This window comes from Arachis hypogaea, chromosome 18, assembly GCF_003086295.3.
Source record: "Arachis hypogaea cultivar Tifrunner chromosome 18, arahy.Tifrunner.gnm2.J5K5, whole genome shotgun sequence".
NCBI classification, from domain to species: Eukaryota; Viridiplantae; Streptophyta; class Magnoliopsida; order Fabales; family Fabaceae; genus Arachis; species Arachis hypogaea.
In genome coordinates this window covers 8,607,360-8,618,492 of record NC_092053.1, presented here as the reverse complement: position 1 = coordinate 8,618,492, position 11,133 = coordinate 8,607,360, and the positions used below count along the sequence as shown (strand labels likewise).

The 11,133-nt window shown below is 38.6% G+C and overlaps 1 non-coding gene across 1 annotated transcript; it reads left to right on the top strand.

The window, feature by feature from the left end:
* The first annotated feature begins 8,305 nt into the window (after positions 1-8,305).
* LOC112774080 (small nucleolar RNA R71) lies at positions 8,306-8,413 on the top strand. Its single transcript, XR_003188589.1, has one exon. It is a non-coding gene; the product is annotated as a small nucleolar RNA R71 (small nucleolar RNA).
* The last annotated feature ends 2,720 nt before the right edge of the window (positions 8,414-11,133 follow it).

Here is an 11,133-nt window from a genome sequence, read left to right as displayed (position 1 = left end):
TTCACTAGCTTAAATGTCATCTATGACAATCTATTCTACTAAACATATCAAACACAAATCATTTCAACCAAAAAATAGTAAAACAACAGCATATATTCTAATTTGTTTGATACCTGAAACTATTGGATTGGGACAATGCCTTTTATTATGTTCATATTGCCTACAGTTGATACATGTCACAGATGTACCCGTCCTAAGCTTTGTCTGAGAACGGTTCTCATCAGGTTCTTTGATCCTTACCATCTTTTGTCTTCCTGGCTTCACTCTAAAGACAGGAGGTATAATAGTATCACACTCCACTTTTGGTCACATATTTTTTCCGTTGGTTGGGAAAACTAACTTACCATAAGTTGCAAGATAGGCTGCTGGGCTATAGAAGTCGTTGCAGTAATCTTCTGCATTGTCTCCTTTATCGAATATGGCACAACAAGCATGCGGGCATGACATTTCACACAGTCTCCAAAATTTGCAGCTACATATTCCAGCCAATAAGTCAACGACGAACCTCTCTACAAACATCTGGTTCTTATGAGAAACTTTGTATTTCAATCCTCTAGCCCATCTTGCTTGCCACTCCATAGCTCATGTTGCAATGACATCAAGCCTCTTTTTTTGTTTTTGGCAAGATTGTACCGTCATATTTTTCAGCCTTCTTCTTCTTTTCAGTAAATCGAGACATCTAACAGCACCGAGTTTATTCGAACATTGTAAGAATAGACTTGTCTCTTGCCTCCAAAATTCTCTCATTGAAAGCTTCATAAAATTATTCATTAACATATCACTCTTAGCAAGGAAAGTGAAGTGACTCTTGCACCAGAACTTTGGATCCAATGCTGCCAACTTTTCATAGCATTGTTGGTTGATGTGCATTAGCTGAGTCATCCTTCTTTCCCATTCCTCCACATATGTAGCTTTAGCTATTGATAGAATTAAGTCCCTCAAAATAGTCCCAACACCATATGCTTTCTTACAATTGGCATACAAATGCCTCAAGCATAGTCTATACTCTAAAGCTGGCATCATCTCTTGAGAAACTTGCATCAAACCCTAAAATACATAATATAAACCAAAAACATAAAAGAACATAGATATAATGAACTCTTAAAAGATAAACAAATTATATTAATAAATTTAGTATGAAGTCGTAAGTTAATTAATACCCAAGTGTTTTACCAAGTAATTCAGTTGTTTAAAATAAATACATAATGACAACTTAATATGAATACCCAAGATGTTAAATACATAGTGCAATGTTACCTAAGTAATAACGACATAATGACAACTTAAAAGTGATAACCTTTTGTTGGTCGGACATGAATATCCAATTCCTTCTACTGACATGTCCAATATCATCTAATAGCAGGTTAATAAACCAACCCCAAGTGTCTCTAGTCTCAGGCTCTACAGCAGCAATAACAATTGGAAAATAATTATCGTTCGGATATCTTCTAATAGCCACCAAAAGTTGTTGACCATGATCACCCTTTAGGTGGTAGCCATCTACTCATATGATAGGCTTGCAACCAGCCAAGAATCCTTGCTTATTAGAATCAAGACACATGTACATCCTCATATACCTTGGCTGGTGGGTAATTAAAGGCTTGTCAACCAAAATCTGAGTCGTAGACCCAGGATTTGTCCTCATAATCTCTACACAGTAATCTCTCAGCTTGCTATATTGCAGAATAGCCCTGCCATGTACTTCATCCCTCACCGAATAAGCCTTTGTAATTGAAATATTAGCCATGTAATTGTCCTGAATGGTCTGAACTACTGTTGCAATCTTCATCTCCTCTCCCCTACTAATGTTGGTAATGATCTTTTGTGATACTCAACTACTCGATGCAAGCCTATGGTGAATGAAATTGTGATCATCAATGGCGCCAACAACTTGGTACGCACAATTGTAATCTCAACTCTTTGTCACAACTCCGCACAACTAACCAGCAAGTGCACTGGGTCGTCCAAGTAATAAACCTTACGTGAGTAAGGGTCGATCCCACGGAGACTGTCGGCTTGAAGCAAGATATGGTCATCTTGTAAATCTCAGTCAGGTGGATTCAAATGGTTATGGAGAATTTATAATTCAAAGATGAATAAAATATAAAATAGGATAGAGATACTTATGTAATTCATTGGTGAGAATTTCAGATAAGCGTATGAAGATGCTTTGTTCCTTCTGAATCTCTACTTTCCTATTGCCTTCTTCCAATCACTCATACTCCTTTCCATGGCAAGCTTATGTTGGGTTTCACCGTTGTCAATGGCTACCTCCCGTCCTCTCAGTGAAAATGGTCCAAATGCGCTGTCACCGCACGGCTAATCAGCTGTTGGTTCTCGATCATGTTGGAATAGGATCCATTGATCCTTTTGCGTCTGTCACTATGCCCACACTCGCGAGTTTGAAGCTCGTCACAGTCATCCCTTCCCAGATCCTACTCGGAATACCACAGACAAGGTTTAGACTTTCCGGATCTCAAGAATGTTGCCAATTGATTCTCGCCTATACCACGAAGACTCTGATCTCATGGAATGGAAGGCTCGGTTGTCAGGTGAGGCAACCATGCATCATGAACCAGGAGGCTAAGAGATACACACTCAATCGAAGGTAGAACGGAGGTAGTTGTCAGGCACGCGTTCATAGGTGAGAATGATGATGAGTGTCATGGATCATCACATTCGTCAGGTTGAAGTGTGAGTGAATATCTTAGAGAAGAAATAGGCTTAAGTTGAATAGAAAAACAATAGTACTTTGCATTAATTCATGAGGAACAGCAGAGTTCCACACTTTAATCTATGGGGTGTAGAAACTCCACCGTTGAAAATACATAAGAACAAAAGGTCTAGGCATGGCCGAATGGCCAGCCTCCCGAAGAGGGTTAAATCATCAAAACATGATTAAAGATTAATTGAAATATGAAAATACAATAGCAAAAGGTCCTATTTATAGAAAACTAGTAGCCTAGGGTTTACAAAAATGAGTAAATGGTGCAGAAATCCACTTCCGGGCCCACTTGGTGTGTGCTTGAACTGAGCATTGAAGATTTCACGTGTAGAAACTTTTCTTGGAGTTAAACGCCAGCTTTTGTACCAGTTTGGGCATTTAACTCCAGCTTTTATGCCAGTTCTGGCGTTTTGACGCCAGAATTTCTATGCTGACTTAGAACGCCGGTTTGGGCCATCAAATCTCGGGCAAAGTATGGACTATTATATATTGCTGGAAAGCCCAGGATGTCTACTTTCCAACGCAATTGAGAGCGCGCCAGTTGGGATTTTTTAGCTCCAGAAAATCCACTTCGAGTGCAGGGAAGTCAGAATCCAACAGCATCTGCAGTCCTTTTTCAGCCTCTGAATCAGATTTTTGCTCAGGTCCCTCAATTTCAGCCAGAAAATACCTGAAATCACAGAAAAACACACAAACTCATAGTAAAGTCCAGAAATTTGATTTTTATTTAAAAACTAATAAAAACATGATAAAAACTAACTAAAATATACTAAAAACATACTAAAAATAATGCCAAAAAGCGTATAAATTATCCGCTCATCACAACACCAAACTTAAATTGTTGCTTGTCCCCAAGCAACTGAAAATCAAATAGGATAAAAAGAAGAGGATATACAATGAATTCCAAAAATATCTATGAAGATCAGTCTTAATTAGATGAGCGGGGCTAGTAGCTTTTTACTTCTGAATAGTTTTGGCATCTCACTTTATCCTTTGAAGTTCAAAATGATTGGCTTCTATAGGAATTCAAAATTCAGATAGTGTTATTGATTCTCCTAGTTCAGTATGTTGTTCTTGAACACATTTACTTTATGAGTCTTGGCCGTGACCCTAAGCATTTTGTTTTCTTGTATTACCACCGGATACATAAATGCCACAGACACATAACTGAGTGAACCTTTTCAGATTGTGACTCAGATTTGCTAGAGTCCCCAATTAGAGGTGTCCAGAGCTCTTAAGCACACTCTTTTTGCTTTGGACCACGACTTTAACCACTCAGTCTCAAGTTTTCACTTGACACCTTCACGCCACAAGCACAAGGTTAGGGACAGCTTGGTTTAGCCGCTTAGGCCAGGATTTTATTCCTGTGGGCCCTCCTAACCACTGATGCTCAAAGCCTTGGATCCTTTTTATTTTACCCTTGCCTTTTGGTTTAAAGGGCTATTGGCTTTTTCTGCTTGCTTTTTTTCTTTTTCTTTCTTTTTCTTTTCTTCTTTTTTTTTGCATATATTTTTTCTGCAAACTTTTCACTGCTTTTTCTTGCTTCAAGAATCAATTTTATGATTTTTTAGATCATCAATAACATTTCTCCTTTTTCATTATTCTTTCAAGAGCCAACAATTTTAACATTCATAAACAACAAATTAAAAAATATGCAGTGTTCAAGCATTCATTCAGAAAAACAAAAAGTATTGCCATCACATCAAAATAATTAATCTGTTTTACAATTCAAAATTCATGTACTTCTTTTTCTTTTTGCAATTAAAAACACTTTTTATTTAAGAAAGGTGATGGATTCATAGGACATTCATAGCTTTAAGGCTTAGACACTAGTGATCATGTAATAAAGACACAAATATAGATATAACATAAAGCATAATTTTTGAAAAACAGAAAAATAAGAACAAGGAGATTAAAGAACGGGTCCACCTTAGTGATGGCGGCTTGTTCTTCCTCTTGAAGATCTTATGGAGTGCTTGAGCTCCTCAATGTCTCTTCCTTGCCTTTGTTGCTCCTCTCTCATGACTCTTTGGTCTTCTCTAATTTCATGGAGGAGGATAGAATGCTCTTGGTACTCCACCCTTAGTTGTCCCATGTTGGAACTTAATTCTCCTAGGGAGGTGTTGATTTGCTCCCAATAATTTTGTAGAGGAAAATGCATCCCTTGAGGTATCTCAGGAATTTCATGATGAGGCATTTCCTCATGCTCTTGTCCATGAGTGGGATCTCTTGTTTGCTCCATCCTTTTCTTAGTGATGGGCTTGTCCTCATCAATGAGGATATCTCCCTCTATGTCAATTCCAGCTGAATTGTAGAGGTGACAAATGAGATGAGGGAAGGCTAACCTTGCCAAAGTGGAGGACTTGTTAGCCACCTTGTAGAGTTCTAGGGATATAACCTCATGAACTTCTACTTCCTCTCCAATCATGATGCTATGGATCATGATAGCCTAGTCTATAGTAACTTCAGACCAGTTGCTAGTAGGAATGATTGAGCGTTGGATGAACTCCAACCATCCCTTAGACACAGGCTTGAGGTCATGCCTTCTTAGTTGAATCGGCTTCCCTCTTGAATCTCTCTTCCACTGAGCGCCCTCTTCACAAATGTCTATGAGGACTTGGTCCAACCTTTGATCAAAGTTGACCCTTCTAGTGTAGGGGCGTGCATCTCCTTGCATCATGGGCAAGTTGAATGCCAACCTTACATTTTTCGGACTGAAATCTAAGCATTTCCCCGGACCATTGTAAGCCAATTATTTGGGTCCGGGATCACACTTTGATCATGGTTCTTAGTGATCCATGCGTTTGCATAGAACTCTTGAACCATTAAGATTCTGACTTGTTGAATGGGGTTGGTGAGAACTTCCCAACCTCTTCTTTGAATCTCATGTCAGATCTCCGGATATTCGCCCTTTTTGAGCTTGAAAGGGACCTCAGGGATCACCTTCTTCTTAGCCACAACTTCATAGAAGTGGTCTTGATACACTCTTGAGATGAATCTCTCCATCTCCCATGACTCGGAGGCGAAAGCTTTTGCCTTTCCTTTCCTCTTTCTAGAGGTTTCTCTGGCCTTAGGTTCCATAAATGGTTATGGAAAAACAAAAAGCTTTAGCTTTTACCACACCAAACTTAGAAGGTTTGCTCGTCCTCGAGCAAAAGAAGAAAGAAAAGAGTAGAAGAAGAGGAAATAGAGGAGATGGAGGGGGCTTATTGGTTCGGCCAAGGGGGAGAAGGATTGTTTATGATGTGTGAAAATGAAGGAGTGAAGATGGGTTTATATAAGAGTGGAGAAAGGGGTAGGGTTTGGCCATGTATGGGTGGGTTTGGGAGGGAAAGTGGTTTGAATTTGAATGGTGAGGTAGGTGGAATTTTATGATGGATGGATGTGGATTTGGTGAAGAGATTATGGAGAAGAGGGTAGGATTTGATAGGTGAGGGGCATTTGGGAAAGAGGTATTGAGGTGATTAGTGAAGGGTATTTGGGGAAGGGTGTTATAGGAAGGTGTGAAGAAGAGAGAGAGAGAGAGATGAGGTAGGTGGGAATCTTATGGGGTCCACAGATCCTGAGGTGTCAAGGATTTCTCATCCCTGCACCATGTTGGCGTGTAAACGCCCCTTGCTTGCCAATCCTGGCATTAAACGCCAGGTTGCTGCCATTTCTGGCGTTTAATGCCAGCTCTGTGCCCATTTTTGGCGTTGAACGCCAGTTCTGTGCCCTTTTCTGGTGTTAAAACGCGAGCAAGCTTCTCCTCCAGGGTGTGTTGTTTTTAATACTGTTTTCATTCTGTTTTTGCTTTTTCAGTTGTTTTTGTGACTTCACATGATCATCAACCTACAGAAAACATAAAATAACAATGGAAAATAAATGGATATGATTAAATAAAATTGGGTTGACTCCCAACAAGCGCTTCTTTAATGTCAATAGCTTGACAGTGGGCTCTCATGGAGCCTCACAGATACTTAGAGCATGATGATGACCTCCCAACACCAAACTTAGAGTTTGAATGTGGGGGCTCTATTTGACTCTGCATTGAGAGAAGCTTTTCATGCTTCCTCTCCATGGTTATAGAAGGAGATCCTTGAGCTTTAAATATAAGGGAGTCCTCATTCACTTGAAGGACCAATTCTCCTCTGTCAACATCAATCACAGCTTTTGCTGTGGCTAGGAAGGGTCTGCCAAGGATGATGGTTTCATCCATACACTTTCCAGTGTCTAGGATTATGAAATCAGCAGGAATGTAGTGGCCTTCAACCTTTACCAAGACATCCTCTACAAGTCCATAAGCTTGTTTTCTTGAATTGTCTGCCATCTCCAGTGAGATTCTTGCAGCTTGCACCTCAAGGATCCCTAGCTTCTCCATTACAGAGAGAGGCATGAGGTTTATGCTTGACCCTAGGTCACACAGAGCCTTCTCAAAGGTCATGGTGCCTATGGTGCAAGGTATTGAGAACTTTCCAGGATCCTGTCTCTTTTGAGGTAATCTCTGTCTAGTCAAGTCATCCAGTTCTTTGGTGAGCAAGGGGGTTCATCCTCCCAAGTCTCATTACCAAATAACTTATCATTCAGCTTCATGATTGCTCCAAGGTACTTAGCAACTTGCTCTTCAGTAACATCTTTATCCTCTTCAGAGAAAGAATACTCATCAAAGCTCATGAATGGCAAAAGTAAATTCAATGGAATCTCTATGGTCTCAGTGTGAGCCCCAGATTCCCATGGTTCCTCATTAGGGAACTCCTTGGAGGCCAGTGGACGTCCATTGAGGTCTTCCTCAGTGGAAATCACTGCCTTTCCCTCCTCTATGCATTCGGCCATGTGGGACATGTTCATGGCCTTGCATTCTCTCTTTGGGTTTTCTTCTGTATTGCTTGGGAGAGTATTAGGAGGGAGTTCAGTAACTTTCTTACTCCGCTGACCTACTTGTGCCTCCAAATTTCTAATGGAGGACCTTGTTTCAGTCATGAAACTTTGAGTGGTTTTAATTAGATCAGAGACTATGGTTGCTAAGTAAGAGTGGCTCTGCTTAGAATTCTCTGTCTGTTGCTGAGAAGATGATGGAAAAGGTTTGCTATTGCTAAACCTATTTCTTCCACCATTACTATTGTTGAAGCCTTGTTGAGGCCTCTGTTGGTCCTTCCATGAGAGATTTGGATGATTTCTCTATGAAGGATTATAGGTGTTTCCATAGGATTCTCCCATGTAATTTACCTCTTCCATTGCTGGATTCTCAGGGTCGTAAGTTTCTTCTTCAGATGAAGCTTCTTTGGTACTGCCTGTTGCTGCTTGCATTTCAGACAGACTCTGAGAAATCATATTAACTTGCTGAGTCAATATTTTGTTCTGAGCCAATATGGCATTCATAGTATCAATCTCAAGAACTCCTTTCTTCTGATTTGTCCCATTATTCACAGGGTTCCTTTCAGAAGTGTACATGAATTGGTTATTTGCAACCATCTCAATGAGTTTCTGAGCTTCTGCAGGTGTCTTCTTCATATGAAGAGATCCTCCAGTAGAGCTATCCAATGACATCTTGGACAGTTCAGACAGACCATCATAGAAGATACCTATGATGCTCCATTCAGAAAGCATGTCAGAAGGACACTTTCTGATCAATTGCTTGTATCTTTCCCAAGCTTCATAAAGGGATTCACCTTCCTTCTGTCTGAAGGTCTGGACCTCCACTCTTAGCTTACTCAATTTTTGAGGTGGAAAGAATTTGGCCAGAAAAGTACTGACCAGCTTTTCCCAAGAGTTCAGGCTTTCCTTAGGTTGTAAATCCAACCATATCCTAGCTCTGTCTCTTACAGCAAAAGGGAAGAGCATAAGTCTGTAGACCTCAGGGTCAACCCCATTGGTCTTGACAGTGTCACAGATTTGCAAGAATTCAGCTAAGAACTGATGAGGATCTTCCAATGAAAGTCCATGAAACTTACAATTCTGTTGCATTAGAGAAACTAATTGAGGCTTAAGCTCAAAGTTGTTTGCTCCAATGGTAGGGATTGAGATGCTTCTCCCATAGAAGTCGAGAGTAGGTGCAGTAAAGTCACCAAGCACCTTCCTTGCATTGTTGGCATTGTTGTTGTTTTCGGCTGCCATGGCTTCTTCTTGTTTGAAAATTTCTGTCAAGTCCTCTCCAGAGAGTTGTGCTTTAGCTTCTCTTAGCTTTCTCTTCAAGGTCCTTTCAGGTTCAGGATCAGCTTTAACAAGAATGCCTTTGTCCTTGCTCCTGCTCATATGAAAGAGAAGAGAACAAGAAAGTATGGAATCCTCTATGTCACAGTATAGAGATTCCTTGAGGTGTCAGAGGAAAAGATGAATGGAAGAAGGAGGTAGAGAGGAGAAAATTCGAACTTATCAAGAGAGAGTCCAAATTGCTGATAGTGGAGGAGTGTTAGTCCTTAAATAGAAGGATGTGAGAAGAGGGGAAGAATTTTCGAAAACAAATTAAAAAGATTTTGAAATAATTAAAAGAAATTTTGAAAAATTGATTGATGATTTTTGAAAATTAGAATTGAGAAAGTAGTTAAGTGATTTTTGAAAAAGATTTTGAAATTAGAAATCAAAAAGATATGATTGAAAATTATTTTGAAAAAGATGTGATTGAGAAGATATGATTGAGAATCAAATTAAGAAAAGAAAGTTTTAAAATTAAAGTTGATTACTTGACTAACAAGAAATTAAAAGATATGATTCTAGAATTTAAAATTTGATCCTTTCTTAATAGGCAAGTAACAACTTGAAAATTTTGAATTAAATCATTAATTGTAGCAAGGATTTTCGAAAATAGTAAAAAAAAATAGAAAATGGAAAGAAATTGATTTTGAAAAGATATGATTTGAAAAGATTTGATTTTGAAAAATTATGAAAATTTGAAAGAGATTTGAATTAAAAACAAAATCTTACCTCTTGTGCCATCCTGGCGTTAAACGCCTAGAATGGTATCCATTCTGGTGTTTAACGCCCAAAAATACTACCTTTTTGGGCGTTTAACACCCAGCCTGGTTGGCGTTTAAACGCCAGTTTTCCTTCCTCACTGGGTGTTTTGAACGCCCAGCTTTTTCTGTGTAATTCCTCTGCTGTATGTTCTGAATCTTCAATTCTCTATATTATTGACTTGAAAATACATAATTTTGAAAATTTTTTTTTTTGAATTTTTAATGATGAGAAACAATCAAACTACAACTAATCATGGAAAACTAAGATTAAACAAACAATGTATGCAAGACACCAAACTTAAAAATTTTCATATTAGAAACACTAACAAATTGAGAATGCATATGAGAAACAACTAAACACACAAAATAAGAGAATTTAAAGATTAGAGCAAGGGAATCATCAAGAACATCTTGAAGATTAATGAAGAACAAAATTCATACATTCAAAAAATGTAGGGAATTAAATAAAACATACAGGACACCAAACTTAAAAATTGACACTAGACTTAAACAAGAAACACAAATTATTTTTGGTTTTATGATTTTATTATTTTTTTTTGCAATTTTTCGAAAATTAATTTGGAAAAATAAAAATAAGGATTTCAAAAATTTTAACAAGAATTCCAGGAATCATGCAATGCTAGTCTAAAACTCCGGTCCAGGAATTAGACATGGCTTACTAGCCAGCCAAGCTTTCAGTGAAAGCTTCGGTCCAAAACACTAGACATGGCCAATGGCCAGCAAGCTTTAGCAGATCATTACGTTCACCAGCAAGATTGATAGAAATCAACGAGCCCTTGTGATGATAAGTTGAAACCTCGGTCCAAAAGATTAGACATGGCTTCACAGCCAGCCAGACTTCAACAAATCATCATAAAACTCTAGAATTCATTCTTAAAAACTATGAAGAACAAAATAGAAATATTTTTTTTTTGAAATTTTTCGAAAAATAAAAAGTAAAAAGCTTAAACATAAAATCAAATTACCTAATCTGAGCAACAAGATGAATCGTCAGTTGTCCAAACTCGAACAATCCCCGGCAACGGCGCCAAAAACTTGGTGCACAAAATTGTGATCATCAATGGCGCCAACAACTTGGTACGCACAATTGTAATCTCAACTCTTTGTCACAACTCCGCACAACTAACCAGCAAGTGCACTGGGTCATCCATGTAATAAACCTTACGTGAGTAAGGGTCGATCCCACGGAGACTGTCGGCTTGAAGCAAGCTATGGTCATCTTGTAAATCTCAGTCAGGTGGATTCAAATGGTTATGGAGAATTGATAATTAAAAGATGAATAAAATATAAAATAGGATAGAGATACTTATGTAATTCATTGGTGAGAATTTCAGATAAGCGTATGAAGATGCTTTGTTCCTTCTGAATCTCTGCTTTTCTATTGCCTTCTTCCAATCACTCATACTCCTTTCCATGGCAAGCTTATGTTGGGTTTCACTGTTGTCAATGGCTACC